The sequence below is a fragment of the Lutra lutra genome, chromosome 10, assembly GCF_902655055.1.
Source record: "Lutra lutra chromosome 10, mLutLut1.2, whole genome shotgun sequence".
In the NCBI taxonomy this organism is placed as follows: Eukaryota; Metazoa; Chordata; class Mammalia; order Carnivora; family Mustelidae; genus Lutra; species Lutra lutra.
In genome coordinates, this window is record NC_062287.1 from 17938152 (window position 1) to 17955553 (window position 17402).

Genomic DNA, 17402 nt, shown 5'->3' on the forward strand with positions numbered 1-17402 from the left:
TATTCCCTCTTACTCAGCCCAGGGACTTAGAATAAGGGCTTAACAAATATTAGTGGAATTAGGAACAAGTGGAATTACAAACCTACAGAACAATTGGTGGGTTCAAAGGAAGGGAGGATCAGTTTCTTTAAATTAGATTCTTTTCAGCCATACCCTTACAGATCGCCATTCATAGTACTGTCTTAAAAAATAATCATGCTTCCATCTGACATACAAAAAATAAAGAGAGAGACAGAGACAGAGAAAGGAAGAAAGATGGAGGGAGGGACGGAGGGAGGGCAAGGAAGAAAGGGAGGGAAGAAAAAGAGAAAGAAGATAACACCTGGGAGCTTCCGATGTCAAACAACTGTCCCTGACTACCCATCTTAAGCAGAATGCTCGTAGAATACAAATCAACTTCACTCCTAGCTACACCTAAAGGATAATTAAGAAGTACAATGTGATTTGGGAAAGGAGGGAGGAGAGGATTCCTAACTCCCACGGCTAACCAGAAATGACTTGAATCCTCTGACATGTTATATTATCGGTGTAACTATCCCATCCCAGCGATGAGACAGATGGAAAGCAACAGTGGATCTTTTAGGGAGTCCCAAACAGATCATCATCAGACATCATCTTTCTTTACTGAGCACCTACTATGTGTTTATAGCTCAGCTGCCCAGAAACTAATTCAGATCAGCTTAGCCCCAGTGGGATAAAGTTTGAGCCATGCATGATAAAGCTTAAATTAAATGCTTATTTAGAAGGAAGGAACAAGCAAGCTGCCTCAAAAAGAAGGAAAAGGGCACCGGCCCCCATTCTGGGAGGGACAACGTCTAGACCTCCCCTCAAAGAAAGTCTTATGTGTGGACCCAGGTGCTGCTGAGGGGGGCCTGGCGGGGTGGTGGGGGATGAAAGGCTTTCTGGAGGCCCTCTGACCCCAGCCGTCCCACGGGAAATGAGCGAGGAGGCTGCTGGCAGGCAGACAAGCAGGTGTGCCCTTAAGAAGCCATGGAGATTAGCTGGGGCTTATCCAAACCTCTGCAGGAGGGAAATCTCTCCTGGCTCTCTCAGGAGACCTCAGCCCTCCTCTGGCATCAAATAAGCCAGATGCAGAATGGACGTCAACTTGGCCTTTGTGAGTCCCGGGCCCCAGAGCGGGAATCTGGACACCATGACACTCACCAGAACCCCCAGTGAGAATGGGTTTCTGAACAATATGTTTAGAAAAAGGAAAAGGGAGCAAAAGAAATGACCACAAATCGGAATCACAGACAAACGAAGCCTCACTTATACTCGCATCTTTGTCTTTGGGGCAGTCTTTATGCTGCATCCACCCCACCTCAACCCACCCCCAGCCCCACATTTGACAATTTGACCGTAAGTTTCTTTTTTCTCAAGAAAATATGGCTTCTGGGGAAAGTAGCTGGTATCTGCTCTTCGGCAAAGGTAAAAGCCAGAAGGCTCAAAGATTGAGAGCCTCATTCTCAGGAGCCCTAAGGAAAGCAAATTAGCAACATAAGCAGTGGAAGGAAGGAAAGGGGGCTTCCCATCAGTGTGGAATACATCCATTTAATTCCATGCCAAGGTCCAATGATGTGGGGGAAAGAACACTGGCTTTAGAGTCAGCAGATATGCATTAGAATCCTGATTCTGCTGTGTACAAGCTGTGTGACTCTGAACAAGTCACCTAACCTCTCTGAGCATTGATTTTCCCATCCCAAGGAGAGCATTAAACAGAATAATTGTACAAGCAGCTGGCAGAGTACCTTACTTATAAAAGGTGCTCAATAAACTTAGTCCCTTCCACTCTTCCCTCTTTCAATAACCCAATTCACTACATAAAACAGTAGATAAAATCCCTACTATTTCACACTTGTCGAAACCCATTCCTAGGGAGGGTCATTCACTTGCCCAAACCTCACCTAGATGGAAAGAGTAGAGAGCAGAATCCAGTTTTCCCCAATGCCCTTGCTAGGCCTTGCTGTTTGACGGGCACCATAAAGAGGACCCAGTGCCCAGTTTCAGAAAGGTCCAAACATGGGTGTGGCAGAGGGGAGACATCAGCATCCGATGCCAGTACACACTAGGGAGGCTGGAGCTGTACCTGTCTCTCAAACATGCTTGAAACTCACCAGGAAACACGTGGCATGTATGGGATTTTGTGGGGGGGGGGGGGGAGTGGGCTTCACAGCTTTAACTAACAGTGTAACCAAGCGCCCTCTCATCTTTTAAACTGGTTGTGCCACACACACACACCCAAGTACAAGACGACTGGCTCTGGAATGTCTGAAATGGGGAGATGTCCTTGACACAATGACAACAACAATAATGGGACTTTTTTCTTCAATTCACCACCTTCCCTGCCAGTGCATGCCAGGCCAGCGGGAACGTCACTTTGGACCGTGGGTACTGCCTCCTCTCCACCTGACTCCCAGATCATCTCTGGGGCAGGAAAGTTCTCTGCAACCCAGACTGCAGTCCATCTTGTCTTGGGTTTCTTCCCAAAGGCAGTTAAATTTCTGTTTCTGTTTGAAATACCCTATCACCTGTACCTAAACGGATAATTTTAGAACTAGGACTCTCACGTGCGTTCTCTTGTTTTATAAATGAAGGAACTGAAGGAGGCTCAGAAATGTGGAAAACTTGTCCCAGGTCATGAAGCTAATTTGGTCAGCGATGTGTCGATTTGGTGCCTGCCCCCTCCACTGACTGACCGACAGTTTGGGGACCCACATGGATGGGAGAAACAACCTCTTTGCACAGTTTCATCAGTCTAGAGCTAACTGTGCACAGAGCTCCTGAGAAAGGCATTCGAAGTCAAGTGTAATAAGAACACAACCCATATAATAGTCAAATATTCCATTAAATATCCTCAAGGAAAAAGTAAATAAATAAAATGCCAAAAAGCCCTTGCAAGAAGTACTACTTTTTTAATTTAGAGACTTCTTTGTGGGTCCCGAAGGTAGTGTGCTATAATTATTATGGAGAAGTCAAATCACTATAAATACATTCTTTGCTTTTGTCTCATCATGTCTGAAAAAGTTGTTTCTTTCAGCTATAATTTACTGATCAACTACTCTGTTCCAGGTATATCCTAAGGCCAAGAATATGCAGATGGACAGCCACAACCTCTGTGCTCAAGAAACTACCTGAGAAAGGGTAAAAACAGGTAGTACAGGGCGCCTGGGTGGCTCAGTGGATTAAGCCGCTGCCTTCAGCTCAGGTCATGATCTCAGAGTCCTGGGATGGAGCCCCGCATCGGGCTCTCTGCTCAGCAGGGAGCCTGCTTCCCCTTCTCTCTCTGCCTGCCTCTCTGCCTACTTTTGATCTCTCTCTCTGTCAAATAAATAAATAAAATCTTAAAAAAAAAAAAACAGGTAGTACATAAGATAAATCAAAGACCTAAATGTAGGGCCTAAAGCTGTAAAACACATCAGAGAAAATATAGGGAAAACTTTCATGACATTGGATTTGGCAATGATTTCTTGGACGCAGCAACAAAAGCCAGGTAAAAAAAGGAAAAAGAAAAAGAAGATAAATCGGACTACATCAAAATTTAAAACCTCTGTGCATTAAATGACATGATCAGCAAAAAGGCAACCCGCTGAAAGGAAGAAATTATTTGCAAATCATCTATCTGTTGAGGGATCTCAAATCGATGGAAAACTCCTACAACTCAAAAAAAAAAAAAAAAAACAAGTAACTTGATTCAAAAATGGGCAAAGAACTTGAATTTTGGCAAAGAAGGCATACAAATGGCCAGTAAGGATGTGAAAATATCACCACTCCTTAGGGAAATGCAAAACTTACACTACAACGAAATACTACCTCCCCCTCCTTAAGATAGTTGCTACCCAAAACAGAAAATAGGCATTGAAGAAGGTATGGAGAACTCAGAAGCCATGTGCCCTGTTGGTGGAATGTAAAATGGGATTGCCAGTGTGGAAAAGAGTGTGGTGGTGCCTTCGATACTTAGAAACAGAGCTATCCTATGATTCCACAATTGCACTTGTTCGTATGTACCCAAAAGGACTGAAAACAGGGTCTTGAAGAGATATCTGTACATCTGTGTTCATAGCAGACTTATTTGTGGGATCCAAAAAGTGGAAATGACCCAAGTGCCCATTGACAGATGAATGGATAAGTAAAATGTGGTCTATACATACCATGGAATATTACTCGGCCTTACAAAAGAAGGAAATCCTCATACATGCTACACTATGGGTGGACTAGAGGACATTATGCTAAGGGAGAGAAGCCAGTCACAACACAACAAACTGTGAAGACAAATAATGTATGATTTCACTTATACCTGGAATCTAAAAAAACAAAACAAATGAACAGACAAAAAAGAAACAGATTCATAAGCACTGAGAACAAACTGGCAGTTTTCAAAGGGGAGGAAAATTGGGAGGTGGCGGCTGATATCAGGGAAGGAGAGGTAGAGTACGAACATTCAATTATAAGTCACAGGGATCAAAACCACAGCATAGGAAACATAATCAATAATATTATAATAACTTTGTTAAAAATGATTAAGATAGTAATTTTTATGTTGTGTATATTTGCTAAAAATTAAAAAAAAAAAAAAATAAGACAAGTAATACAGGCACCGTCATCGCCATCAGTAAACTTAGCAGGAGCGAATGGAAATCTCTAGTACCCTAGAAAACACTGCAAAGGACCGTGAAGCCCCTATAAAATGACCAACAAAGAAATGCTAACATTCTGTGTGAAAACATCCTGAGAGGAGAAGAGGGAAAGCCTTGATGAAGATGGTGAACTCTAGACCCCGACTGAGTCCTTCTCACAAGACCATAAACCTCACCCCGTGTTCATAAAACTGACAATGTTAAATTTCTTCATCCAGTTAGACATCGCTTGAGGCACCATCTTGATAGAACAGACATATCAGAACAACCTAAAAATTTCTAAATCGTTAACCTTGGCTTGTGACTGTTAAGAGGTTTTGCCTCCTATCTTCAAGCAGGGGCAATGGGTACGGAGGAGCCCTCTGCAGTGATTTGATACATTTTTGAAACAAAACATGAAGCTCTTAAGGAAGGACTTACCGGTTGACTTCATCTGACCAATAGTCTAAATCTCAGTTCCCCTTCCACAGGGCAGATCTCCTGGAGCATCACAGTCTTGGACAGACAGGAACAACGGAAGGTGAAACAGCAGCATCTTTACTGAGAGAAAAGACAAGAAAGACCAATTACCCGAGGTAAAGGGAGAATAATTTCCCCCACGGTCCCGACACTTACATACCTCACCCAGCTTATGGGTGCCCTTCAAACACCATGCCTCTCTCCTTAGCATTTAATGAGCTCCCTTGCCGTGTGTCTGTGGGCTCAGTGTTGTGCTAAGGCTGGGGGTGCCTGGAGATGTGGTGCAGCCCCTCCACTCAGGAATGTCCCATCCTAGGGAGTGAGAAAGCATGAAAGCCCGAACTACGTTGTCAGAACGTAGGATGTCTTGCGGTTCTGTGCCTAAACTAAAGGACGCGCACCCGCCTCCCCTCCCGCCCCTGTCAGCAGAGAAAGCTGGAGCCCAGAGGAACAGAACGTTCAACAGGGAGTGCCTCCTGACTCTCTTGGCCCAATGAGGTGGCTTTCTCAAACCCACGCGCCCTGGTGCTCAGCATCCCTCTCATTACACGCCCAGTCTTTCTGGACTTGGTCAGAGCCCGCTGATGAGTCCGAGAGCACAGGACTCCATCCCTATCCTTGCTGGTAGACACTCCCCATCCCTTGGCCACAGAACACGCAACCATACCCCGGGTGAAAAGGCAAGTGGCCAGCGAGCGCCCACGTCAAGCCCGTCAGCACCACGGTCCGAAATGCAAGGCTGGCAGCCTTCGTTCGTCTTCACGAACGAAATACGACGCATCACCATGATCCCACAGCTCTGCTAGACCTCCCTGCTTGACCTGCTGGGTCAGCCACACTCCTGCCCGTTTCAGACGCCCAAACAAATCAGCGCATGCTCCCTGACGACGCAAAAACTCCGTGCGCACGCGCGCATGCGCACGTGTGTTGTCGAAGCTCCTGTGCTACTGCATGGTCCTGGATTGAACATTCCTCAGCCCTTCACTGACCTAAAAGGGGGAGGCGCCGTCAATCGGCCCCTGAGCATCTGCATCTGCTCGTTCGAAAGTCAGCCTCTCACCGCAGCCCGTGGAACGCATTTAAACCTCAGTGAAGGGCCCTCACTGTCTTTTGTACTGGATCCATCCACTAGGCTGAATGAAGCTTTTAGAACCAGCAAGGACCAGATGGCCCTCCAAGATCATTTCTGAATGTTTCCATCTGAGTCATTTGTATGCGGAAGTCTTCACAAAATAGCAATCTGGGTAGCAGGCTCCAGGCTGAGTCCAGCTTTCCAGACAGCCCATCTTTGCCTACAATTGAGAAGACAAGCACAATATTGTAGGGTTCCACAAAAATATTACAGCATTTATCTATATGTGTAGCATCAAATACACGAAGTATCCCTGTCAGGCTGTCACTACAATGGTAGTGTGCCACAGCTACCTCCTTCCCCGACTTGTCTTTCTCCCACTGCACCTACCCCTTCTCCCCCTGCGCAGGCTGAAAGCCAGCTTTGCCAATCAGCCAGAAGAGGGTACTGCAGCCCTGGGGCAAGAATCCGACTCCTCGTTCTGGGCCAATCCAGAGCCCGGAGAGATTAAGACTCATGAAAATGGGCTCTAGCCTTATCACCTGCTGGGAGCTCCCAGCCAGAAAGCCGGGGTGGGGTGGAAGATATGGAGCCAGCAGGGCACTGGCAGATGGGCCTGCTTATCTGAGGAAGGGAGAAGGCAGCAAGTGTGAGCATAGCACCAGGAGTCCCAGAATAGGGCCAACGGGGGTTCCTAAGTGGGAGGCAAATCCATATGACGGGGGTCAACCCAGCATTCCCCAGCCTGGGGAATCTACCCTAGAGAAGAGGAAACTTAGGCTCATGCAAACACTCATATGGAGGTATTTATGGCAGCTCTGCTCGTCATCATCCCAAACTGGGAATGATCCAAATGTCCTACTACCACTGAATGTAGAAACCAAATGTGGTGTATCCATACAACAGAAAACCACTCAGCATTTAAAAAAAAAAAAAGTAAATTATGGATACATTCAGTAATGTGGATGAGCCCCCAAAGGCATTATGTTGAAGGAATGAAGCCATTCTCAAAAATTCCATTTGCGTGATGACATTTACACAAGATTTTCAACATCTCAGCATTGTCAGGGACCAGGGGTGAGGGCAGGGTATGATGGCAAAGGAATAACATGAAAGAATGTTTTGGAGTTGATGAAACGTTCTGGATCTTGCTTTTGGTGATGATTACATGAATTTATGGCTGTGTCAGAATTCATAGAACTGTATACTCAGGTCAGATTCGTGATATGTTAATTAAAAACAAAAATTTCAAAAGAAAAAAATGTACTAAAAAATCAAAGGGATATAATGTGAGAGGCAGGATGGGATACACAGATGAAGAGTGAAATCAACGAATGGTCATCATCAAGAATGTAGAGTTGGGGTAAAGCACAGAAGGCCAGAGCAGAGTCCAGCCAGGAGCACAGGCTGATGGGGATGGGCCCAGATCAGGCTGATGGGACAGAGAGGCCATCTGGACCCTCATGGTGTTGGCTGAGTAAGGAGTCTGTCACTCAATGTTCACGCGGCTCCAGAGACTCTGCTCACCCTTAAGAACCAATACCCATGGTAGTGCAGAGCAGGCTCAAGTTATTTCTACACTTCCCTTGCTGAGAAGAAGGGGCTCCTCAGCTTTGGGCAGGGCTCTAGTTGAGAAGGGGTAAGTGACAAACAAAAGCTAGACAAATCTAATCTAACCTTCTCATTTACGGATGAGGAATCTGGGAGAACCCCCAAATCTCATTGCCCGCTAGTGCCCTCAGAGGTCCTGGATCCCAGCCCTGGACCCTTTCCGCCATGGCTCACACCACTCCCTTGTTAGTTCTCCAGCCTGGGGACAGTATTGCTCCGTATCTGTTTTGGGCAGGTGAGACTATGTTTTTCCATTTAAAAAACAGCAGAACAAAGGTGTCACCATAGCATTCGATCACAACACATTGAAACATTTACTACCTTCCTTAACCTTTTACTTGCTGTTCTTTTCTCAAATGAATTACTCACTAAATCCCATATCTGAATCTGGTGTCATCCTTCTCTTATTCAAGCCATTAAATACAATGATTAGACTGGATGATAAAAAGATAGTCAAAGATCTTACCTATCAAATAACCTTCTATATCCTATCCACATGTCTCATTTCCACCTAACTCTGTAGAGCTCAGAGAAGGGAGGATAGCCTCACAGTTTGAGCTTATGACTCTTGGATTCAATGGTATGCGAGATAAGCCCGAGTTGAAGAAAGAGTGGACTGGAAGTCCTGATTCACTCCGCTGATAGGAGATGTGAGATTTTATGATATGAGATGGGACATGGATGTGAAATTCTAGGTAAGTTACTTCCTCTCCCGAGATTTAACTTGCTCCCTTATAATGTGAGCTGATTGAGTTAGAAAATCACCATGGTACTTTCTGGTCCTACAATGTTACGTTCCATGTTTAGCCTTAAGTATAGATTGTGAATAATTAAATCAATGCACAAAAATTTGAGAAGTTTAATTTAGTAAATAGTTATTGAGGGTCTACTCTATTTTCAGGCTACATGTTAGCCAGGAGGTATTTAAGAATATGTATGAAATGAACCCTGACTTTAAGGACACATAGCCTAATGGATCGGAACAAGACTCTAGATTTAAAGGCTCCACAGTCAAGGCACAGTTTCCCCCTGTAACCATCTGGGTCATTTGTTTAACCTCTCCGAACGTATTTCTTCATCTATAAATTGCAAATAATAATGGCTCCAGCTACGAGTGAGAAATAAATGAGACTATATTAAGTTTTATTATTAAGCTATTTATATTACTTTTCTATCCTTTTGAAAAGCATTTTTCTTTCTCCCTCCCATACTTTATTTTTGCAAATGATCTCCATTTTTAATTTCCTTTCTTGAAGTTGAATTTTCTATTAATGGTTTGAGATGCAATTCAAGTTCTACTTCTCCATGAAGACTTATCCATCTGTTCCAGCCAATATAGATCTCTCTGTCTCTGGGTTTTTGTTGCCTTTTTAAAACATTAAATGGTATTTCTTATTGTTTCATAATTGAGTCAGGTATGAATGGTTGTAAGCTTTTTTGAACTCCAGCTTCTTCTGCCCACAGGGACCTCAGATTCTACAGGTATCAAGTTGAACCCATGATCTTCTCCAAAGATGCCACTCCTCTCCTTGGGTTCATTCAGTTCATGGTTTCTCAATTGTTTATACTAAATACTCAGGTATTTATCATGTTTCCTTTCCAACATACCCACCTCCAATCCATCCTATTAATTCCAATGTATGTGCATTGCTCTGATCATCCTCTCTCATCTCCACGAGCATCTCTTGACAGGGTTAATGCAATGGCGGAGGGCAGGATGTCTTAGTATCACCTAGCAAGTTTTTCAAAATATCCTTATTAACCTTCCCATCACCCTGTATCAGAGCAGAAACTTCGTTGAGGTGAGGGAAGAAACAGAAGACTAGGGAGGGGAAAAGCCTGTGTATTTTACAAAAGCTTCCCAGTTTATTCTGATATATTGCCCATCACTGTTGAGCACCATCATGTTAAACTTCCTCCTTTCCAATCCTTTCTCCCTCTACTGACCAAATTACTTTTCAAAATTTCCAGTTCCTCACTGCCTTTCAGGAACAAACAACAGATTCTTTAACCTGGCTTTCACATGGCTCCAGGCCACCTTCCTGACCCGATTTCCTCCAATTTCTTCCATGCCCAGTAGGTTCCAGACAAACAAACCAGACCTTGTTGTCATAGACACACCATACCCTTTCATAACCCCTTCCCTGATTCACATTTTACCTTGGAATTCCCTTCTGTTCTAATCTCATTAATACTACCTGAAAAAATGCCACTTAACTCTCAATGCTCAAACCAATGCCACCTCCTCCATGAAGTCTACCCCAATTCCTTTCCCTTTCCGGGCAGAATTAGCTGTTCCCTCCTCTAGACCTTCATATCATTCTGTTCACGTGTTAATCCACTGACCAACAGTTTGGGTAGGCTAACTTCCTTGACTCCCTCCAAAAGGTTAGAGGTCTTTCTTTTGGTCTGCTACATAATTGTTTAACTCTGTTACAGCAAGTGTGAGCACAGCACCAGGAGTCCCAGAATAGGGCCAAGGGGGTTCCTAAGTGAGAGGCAAATCCATATGAAGGGGGTCAACCCAGCATTCCCCAGCCTGGGGAATCTACTCTAGAGAAGAGGAAACACCCTATTGCACTCTGTGTATGTGTGTGTGCGTGTGTGTATGTAAGTACGTGTTGAGTTTCCTGACCCATTTATCTACCAAATTCTACTAAATTAACATGATCTCCTCAAAGATAGATGCCATCTTATCTTTCATTGAATCCCTAGCACCAACCAAGGGTGCAGAATTTTAGTGGCCACTAAATAAATAAATCTTTGGTCAAAATTCAAATTAGACATCATCCCCTAGTCAGCCTTCCCCGGCTCTAAGAAATGGCAATGCCTTGCTTCACCACAACACACTGCATATACCACTTTGTACCAAAATTATCTGTTAAACAGTCCATGTCCTTAACTAAGACTGTAACTTCGTTAGGGGTATGAACCATAATTTTTCCCTCTTTCTTACCCATGGCATATGGCACAGTGTCTGACAAATAGCGCTACTCGCCAATGTTCTAGAACAACTAAACTGAATGCACTGTTGTTTCTTTGCAGGGATCTTCACTGTATCTTTTACCACTCTTACATTTTGACACCTCCAGCCTTGGACTGAGAGCAAGCATTCAGCAAATATTTGTCAATTGACATAGTCATATGGAATGTTCCAGAATAAGTGGAGAGGATTCAGTGCCCTTCTCAGTTGTGTTTCCAGGAAAGGACAGATTGAGTCTTTCAGGCCATCACCCCAATCCTAGCCATTGTCCTCCCTGGTATTTCAAGTCAAGTCACCAAAAACAAGGATCTGTCATTGTTCTAATTTCTAGCTTATTTATACGGTCAAATACCAGGCATTTTGCTCCTCTCCAGTTGTCCCAATATATTCACCAGATTGGCATGTGTCATATTAACCTTGTCCACGAGTAGAAAAAAGAATGGAGGGAACACGGAAATAAAATTCTCAGGAAAATTAAAAGGAATGCCTACTTATGTGACAAGTTCAAAGCTGAGGTTTGGATCACTGGTTAATGTGTTCATAATACATAGGCCTACTGGATAATGAAAACTTTTAACATTACTTTATCCACAAGTGAAGAGTTTTAAAATTTTGAAATATTTGAAATTTTGTTTTTAAAGACGACACCAAAATATCGGATATTTATGGGCATACACTCAATCGCAACTTATTATTAAAAGATTTGAAAACAATGTGTGCTATGTTTTCCTTTACACAGTAATAATAATTACCATGTTTTTAAAAAGCATAAACCTGATAAAGTCTCTCTTTTTCTCCATATTTAAGTAAAATAACACAAATATCCTTTAGGAAGTTTATAAATTGCCCAAACATTTTGAAAGCTTAGGCACAATCAGCTGAAACCATTATATAAAACACTGTTAGCTAGTGAGCAACCCCCAAGAAACTATTTTCCTAGAAGTTGGAAAGTAGCACTAACTAGAGTTAAGTAAAAAGAACGAGTTCAACATTGGTCATAGCACACAGACTGGGAGGAGAGACAGAAAGCATGGTTGCCATGAAAATAGGAGTTTCTTTCCAAATAGGTTTGTATGTGAAATTATTCAGAGGCAAAAAATAATGACCCTGCCCTTCTCATTTAAGATAAAAGGTAGAGGGATATTGGTGAACTTGAATTCACATTGTATGATTTTATTTAAAAGTCCCCAGAGTCAGGATTACTCTCAATTTCTACGATCAAGGATAGATGATTGTCTTTCTACAGTGAGGTCATTTCTGTGATTAGGCGTAATGCAGTATTTTAAGGCTCCATCAAGAAGAATGAAATGAAGTCAAGAATTGAGAGGCCCTGGTTCAGATTCGTCTTACAAAATCTGATACCAGAAAAAAGATGAGTCTGGACTTGAGTGATTCTAGCTGATTATCCATTTCACCAAATTTCATTGGTATAAAATGAAGTGATGTGGGATATCCAAAATAACTAGTCCTCATCAGGGAAGGATGGGCCCCAGTGACGATCACCACACTGAGTTGCCATTTAAGGTCATTTCCCAGATGAGCAAGTAGTAGGGGGAGGTGGGTGGAAACCATTTTGAGAAGATTCAATGCTTCTGATACCATCTATCCTAATGTCTGCATGTTCTGCTTTGTTAATGCTTTATATGAAAAGAAAGGAAAGTTCAAAACTATCTTAAATGTCTCCAATGTGCAGAAATATTGATTCTCATTACCAGAGGATAGGTCCCGGAAACCAGCAAAGTGCATCCTATTGAAACAACTTTCCTCTTCAACTGTCAGTTTTTAAGGGAAGGCTAGGATCCTACTAACCAGCCCAGAGTTGTTCTGAGATGTCAAGAGCAACCATGCAAACTGATGAACATTGGCACAAGGAGCTGAACAAGAAAGCTTAGATCTTCACTTTGGTCCATTGATCGAGCACCATGGGTTTCCCAGCACTGGGCAAGCCCAAACTCTCTCTGGTCCTCAGTATCCCCTTATGCATGTCAGGGGGAGAAAAGCCACTCCTTTCAAGAGTATGAAGACAAATGAGATTGTGATGATCAAATGACTTGAGCATTTGGGGGGACAAAAGTTTTGCAACAAGGACAATAAGTGGTTTCCTTTAAGAGGTTAAACAATGCGAATAAATTACATTTATTCTATGCATTCTTGGATGCTTGGATGACCTGGTTTCACTGGGCAAATGGCACTGGTGTTTCCTGTCAGGCTTTATTTTAGTCTTACCTTGCCAGTCGCTGGAGTTGAGGAGGGAAAGATGAGAGGGCCCAAAGGGACAGGGATTTGTAAAAGGGATTGAAGAATGTTAGAGAGCCCTTACAATATCACTAACTGTTTGAAGGATGGCTAATCTGAGACATCCCTTTTAATACCCTCCCACAAACTTTCAAGCAATAGTCCTGGAGTAGGCATTTAATGGATTGTACTTTCATGGATAGGTGTGTAGCTAATATTACACATATTCTTTTCTCATCCTTCCAGATCTGCTCTCAGAGAAGTGGGTAGAGGAGGAACTTTTCTCCACATCATCAGTGTTTCTTTTGCATAGAACTTCACATTAAATGAATGTGGGAGAGGGGCGGGGAAAAGCCCTGGATTGCCACATAACTTCTAGAATATTCTTAGGATTCTTATGCTGTGCTTAAAATGTCAACTGTCAAAATAATATAATTATTTTTCAAGGAAATCCCAAATATCTGCAGTTAGCCTAGCAAGTCTACATAAATGAAATAGCACACACCTCCTTCCCACCCCCAAAAAATAAATCTGGGGAGAAAACAGAGTTCGGTCAAAGCATCCTTTGTCAATGGCATCCTCATTCTCCACATTTGCTTATTTTTAAACCCAACTCCTGAACATAAAACATCATATCCAAATGCCACCTCTTGGCTAATGTAACAAACCATTAGGAGCTTTCTAGTTACTTCCCAAAATGCAACAAGAGCAGTTTGTCATGCTGGTTGATTAGCATGGTAGAAAGTCTTCATCTTGCTATTATGTTCTACACTTCTTATGAGCACTTAGAGTCCTATGTCACAAAGGAAGTTAAATGAGCAATTTCATCTCTGAAGGCCTCATCCATTTAGGTAGAAGGAGGTGTGCTATTCATTCAGAAAGGGTTAGCACAACTGTCCTCCAAATTTAGAAGAGAAAAAAGAAATCCAGAAGAGTTTAAAAGGTGGTGACCCTTAGAAGTGTGTCTGCAACTTAATTGTAGAGTCTTCACGAATGAAATGCTTTTGGGGGAAAAAATAAAGTTTTCAGTTGAATTAAGATGTTTGGAATTAATGAGTGGATTGAACACGGTTTAGCACCTTGGCCATCCCCTATCATTTTAATGGTTATATTAAGTCAGCCAAAGGGTCTACGGACAAATAGAAGTAGAAGAGCTACAACTTCTTTTATCATTTACACACACATCTATGTGATCTTTTGCTTGATTTATGGTAAGGTGTTCTTCCAAAACGCCAAAAGATACTATTCTTCCCTTTGTTTTTGTTTTTTTTTTTAAGATTTGTATTTTTAAGGTCCAGAAGATAAAAGGCACAAATAATATTTTAACCACATTGCATTCAAAATATAAAATATTAAAGATGGAGTTTTCATTTTTTCAGAAATGTCGACGTTAGGTCTTCTGTAAGATTTTGCAAGTTTTGGATCTACTGGAACAACTCTCGGCAGTTGTGTAAAATATTTGGATTAATGGTTGAACTTGAACTTGTGCCTTTAAAATATCTGGGGATTGACCTTGGCCACAAGAGCAGTTGTTCCTTTCAAGTTGATCCAACAGAAATTAAATATCTGCAGGGGGCACGGGCTGAAAGATGGGGTTCTCTCCAAGTCTGTTCTCCCAGGGGACGAAGCGTTCCTTCCGGCTCCTTGGAGAACCACTGTTTGGAGGGCCGAAGGGACTTGTTTACAACACTTCCCTCCTAGAGACCCTGAGCTTTTCATTAACCTCTTTGTCTTCGGCATTTTCAAGTGGAAATCCTAGCTGGCCTTGTGATAGAGCAGCCATGTGCCCCTCACTTCACATTTTGCCCCAGCAGATTGGTCAAAAGCTGGGGATCTCCGTCCCTCTCAGCTCAAAACACTCTGAAGACCAACTTTCTCATACACAAAGGCTTTGGGAACATTTATTTAAATTTGACTTTTGAATCAATCCCAAGTGACTGTTCCTTGGCAAAAGATATGTAACTTTATCACAGATAAATTTTCCTTGCTCACAATTCCTGGCCCTGAGTTGCTGTAAGGATCATGTAGTTGTGTGTTGGATATTAAACAGTGCGCTACCAGGGTGGCCACAATTAAATTCAGACTTGCATTCAAACCATGCCCTGTTCTGCATTTCTTCGAGAAGTTTGCTTTCTATAGACATTTCAAAATGTTCCTTCACAAAAGAAAGAGGCAGGGTGGCTGGGCCCAAGTCCCCTAAATCAGGGCAGTGAGAACAGAAAGTGGGGGGGGATTTATTTGCAGGGTACCAAAGTAGCTGCTAATATACAGGGATCCTCAGACTTCTCATTTAGGTGTTTCCTTAGGGAGCCCAAAAGTTATTCTCCCCCACTTTCACAGACAGACTACACCTGTTATTTGGAAAAGAAAGAACTTATGAGCTCATATTGACCATCAATCCACCAGCATGCATTATAACATGGAATGGTTCCTAGAAAGAAACATTTTCTTCCTCTGCTTAAAATACATTTTAGGATTGAAATGCTGAATGTTAGCAATTTCTGATAATAGTGAAGCGTCCCAGACTCATGTGAGAAGTTAGATGGCTTAAGTGGGGGGACGGGGAGAAAGTGATCAATTTGGAATAATTATCTACGTAAGTACAGATAGTACAATATTTAGAAAGAAGAAAACTATGGGGAATCAATTACAGACATGGTTTTTCTACACTGCAACTAAGTTTATAAAATTTGCAAGTTTGTTTGTTTTTTTGGCAAAATTGCTTGAATATGGAATTCAAATTTAAATATGCTTTCTGGTTCTATGTTGAATCTAATCACTTTTATTCAGTTGAAGAAATAGACATTACATGAAGTTAAAGTTGCTGGAAAGAATTCCTAGCATTTTCATGCTTACGCCAAATGGCCATTTGAAATACTTGCCTAAAAATCTATTTGAGCATGTGCCTTTGTAACCTTTGAAAAGTTTGGGAGTTATCAGAGGAGTTGGCCTGCTCAGAGCAGATAATCACTTTTGCATAAATGTTGCCCAAAAGAACAGCTCTCTGGTTAAGGTGCAAAATAACATAATCCTAAGATTTATAACCACACCAATGATGGTCAAAAGCATCTTTTTTTTTTTTTTTGTAATGTACATTGGAACATTACCACACACATTTCACATGCAAGCTTAAAAGATCTGAAAAAGACAATCACTGATTTCAGGCTGAACCAATTCCAACATTTGAGCAAATCACAAACAGCAGATCTGGCCTTGCTTAAATTTTTCCATCTCGTTGTTGAACTGAACAAAAATAAACAAACGGAAAGCCTGACAGATGAATACGACTTTTCTCATGATTTTTTAAAACCAAAAATGCAGCAAAAAACAAATACCGCCCCCCCACCCCGAAGTCCTTGCAAAGAAACTGCCTTTGGCATCTAGTCTGGAGCAGTCTCCCCAGATCACCCCCCTCACACTCCCACCAGAGCCCTTCCACTCTTGCTTTATCTCCTAATTTCGTGGACTGGATCTCTGAGCTGTTTATCAAACAGCGGGCAATAAAAATGGCTTCACTCTTCTACTCTGTGAACTCTTGCAATTTTCTCCCTCCTCCTGGACAGAGGCCACTAGTAAGGGAAAGCCTCAGGAAAGGGGAAAAAAAAAAAAAAGGCAGATCAGTGAAAGCGAAGAAACAGTAGCTGACCGTGGCTTTGACCATGCCTTCCCTCAACCCTCTTTCTGCTCCTGCTGTGACACTCGCATTCAAGAGCACGAGCGGCTGCCATCGGATGCATGGACAATGGACTGAGGAATACAAGGCAGGGGGGAAAAAAGGAAATCAGATGAATTCTGAGCTAAGATGGCAGGGCTCTCACCTTTTCCGTGTTTTTGCGAATAGTCTGGATGGAGGCGTCCTGCAGAGAAGAAATAAAAAGGGTGTCTGAATTGTTGGATGGTGCTGAAGGCTTCTGCATTTTGCAAACGCATTTTAGAACTATTTGCAGCGGCATACTTGCTGTCAGCCATCTCTCTCTCTCTCTCTTCTGTTTTATGTCCTGCTAGCTCCATCACACTTCCATTAGTATGAAGACTTTCTGCCTGTAAGTAAGTGAGAGTGTGCATTCCTTAGTGCTTGAATCAAGACCCACGTCCGCATGCATTTCTAATCTAAGGAGCCTACAGCAGTTACTACAACTGTCAATTAGTCAGCAATAGCTGAGACCCTCAACGCCTCTGAAGGAACAAAGGTGGAAAGACATGCAAATACTCCAGCACCTAGATCACGCAACTTTCTTGCTACAAAGATCAGCACCTTTTGCTGGTTTTTTTGTTTTTTGTTTCTTGTTGTTTTTTTGGTTTGGTTTGGTTTTTTTGTTTTTTTTTTTTGTTTTTTTGGGTTTTTTTGTTTGTTTGTTTTTCTGTTTCACTCCCAAATCTATGTGATACTACAGGCTTCTAATGTATC

At 42.4% G+C, this 17402-nt stretch overlaps 1 long non-coding RNA gene across 1 annotated transcript in view; it reads right to left on the reverse strand.

Annotated features, from left to right (window-relative positions):
• The window catches only part of LOC125078272 (uncharacterized), a 153881-nt gene extending 136866 nt beyond the window's left edge, over window positions 1-17015 (reverse strand). The window contains exons 1-2 of the long non-coding RNA XR_007120843.1: window positions 16813-17015; window positions 5055-5174 (exon numbers count right to left, since the gene is read on the reverse strand). This is a non-coding gene — a long non-coding RNA (uncharacterized LOC125078272). The remainder of the gene's footprint in view (window positions 1-5054; window positions 5175-16812) is intronic.
• Window positions 17016-17402: the final 387 nt, after the last annotated feature.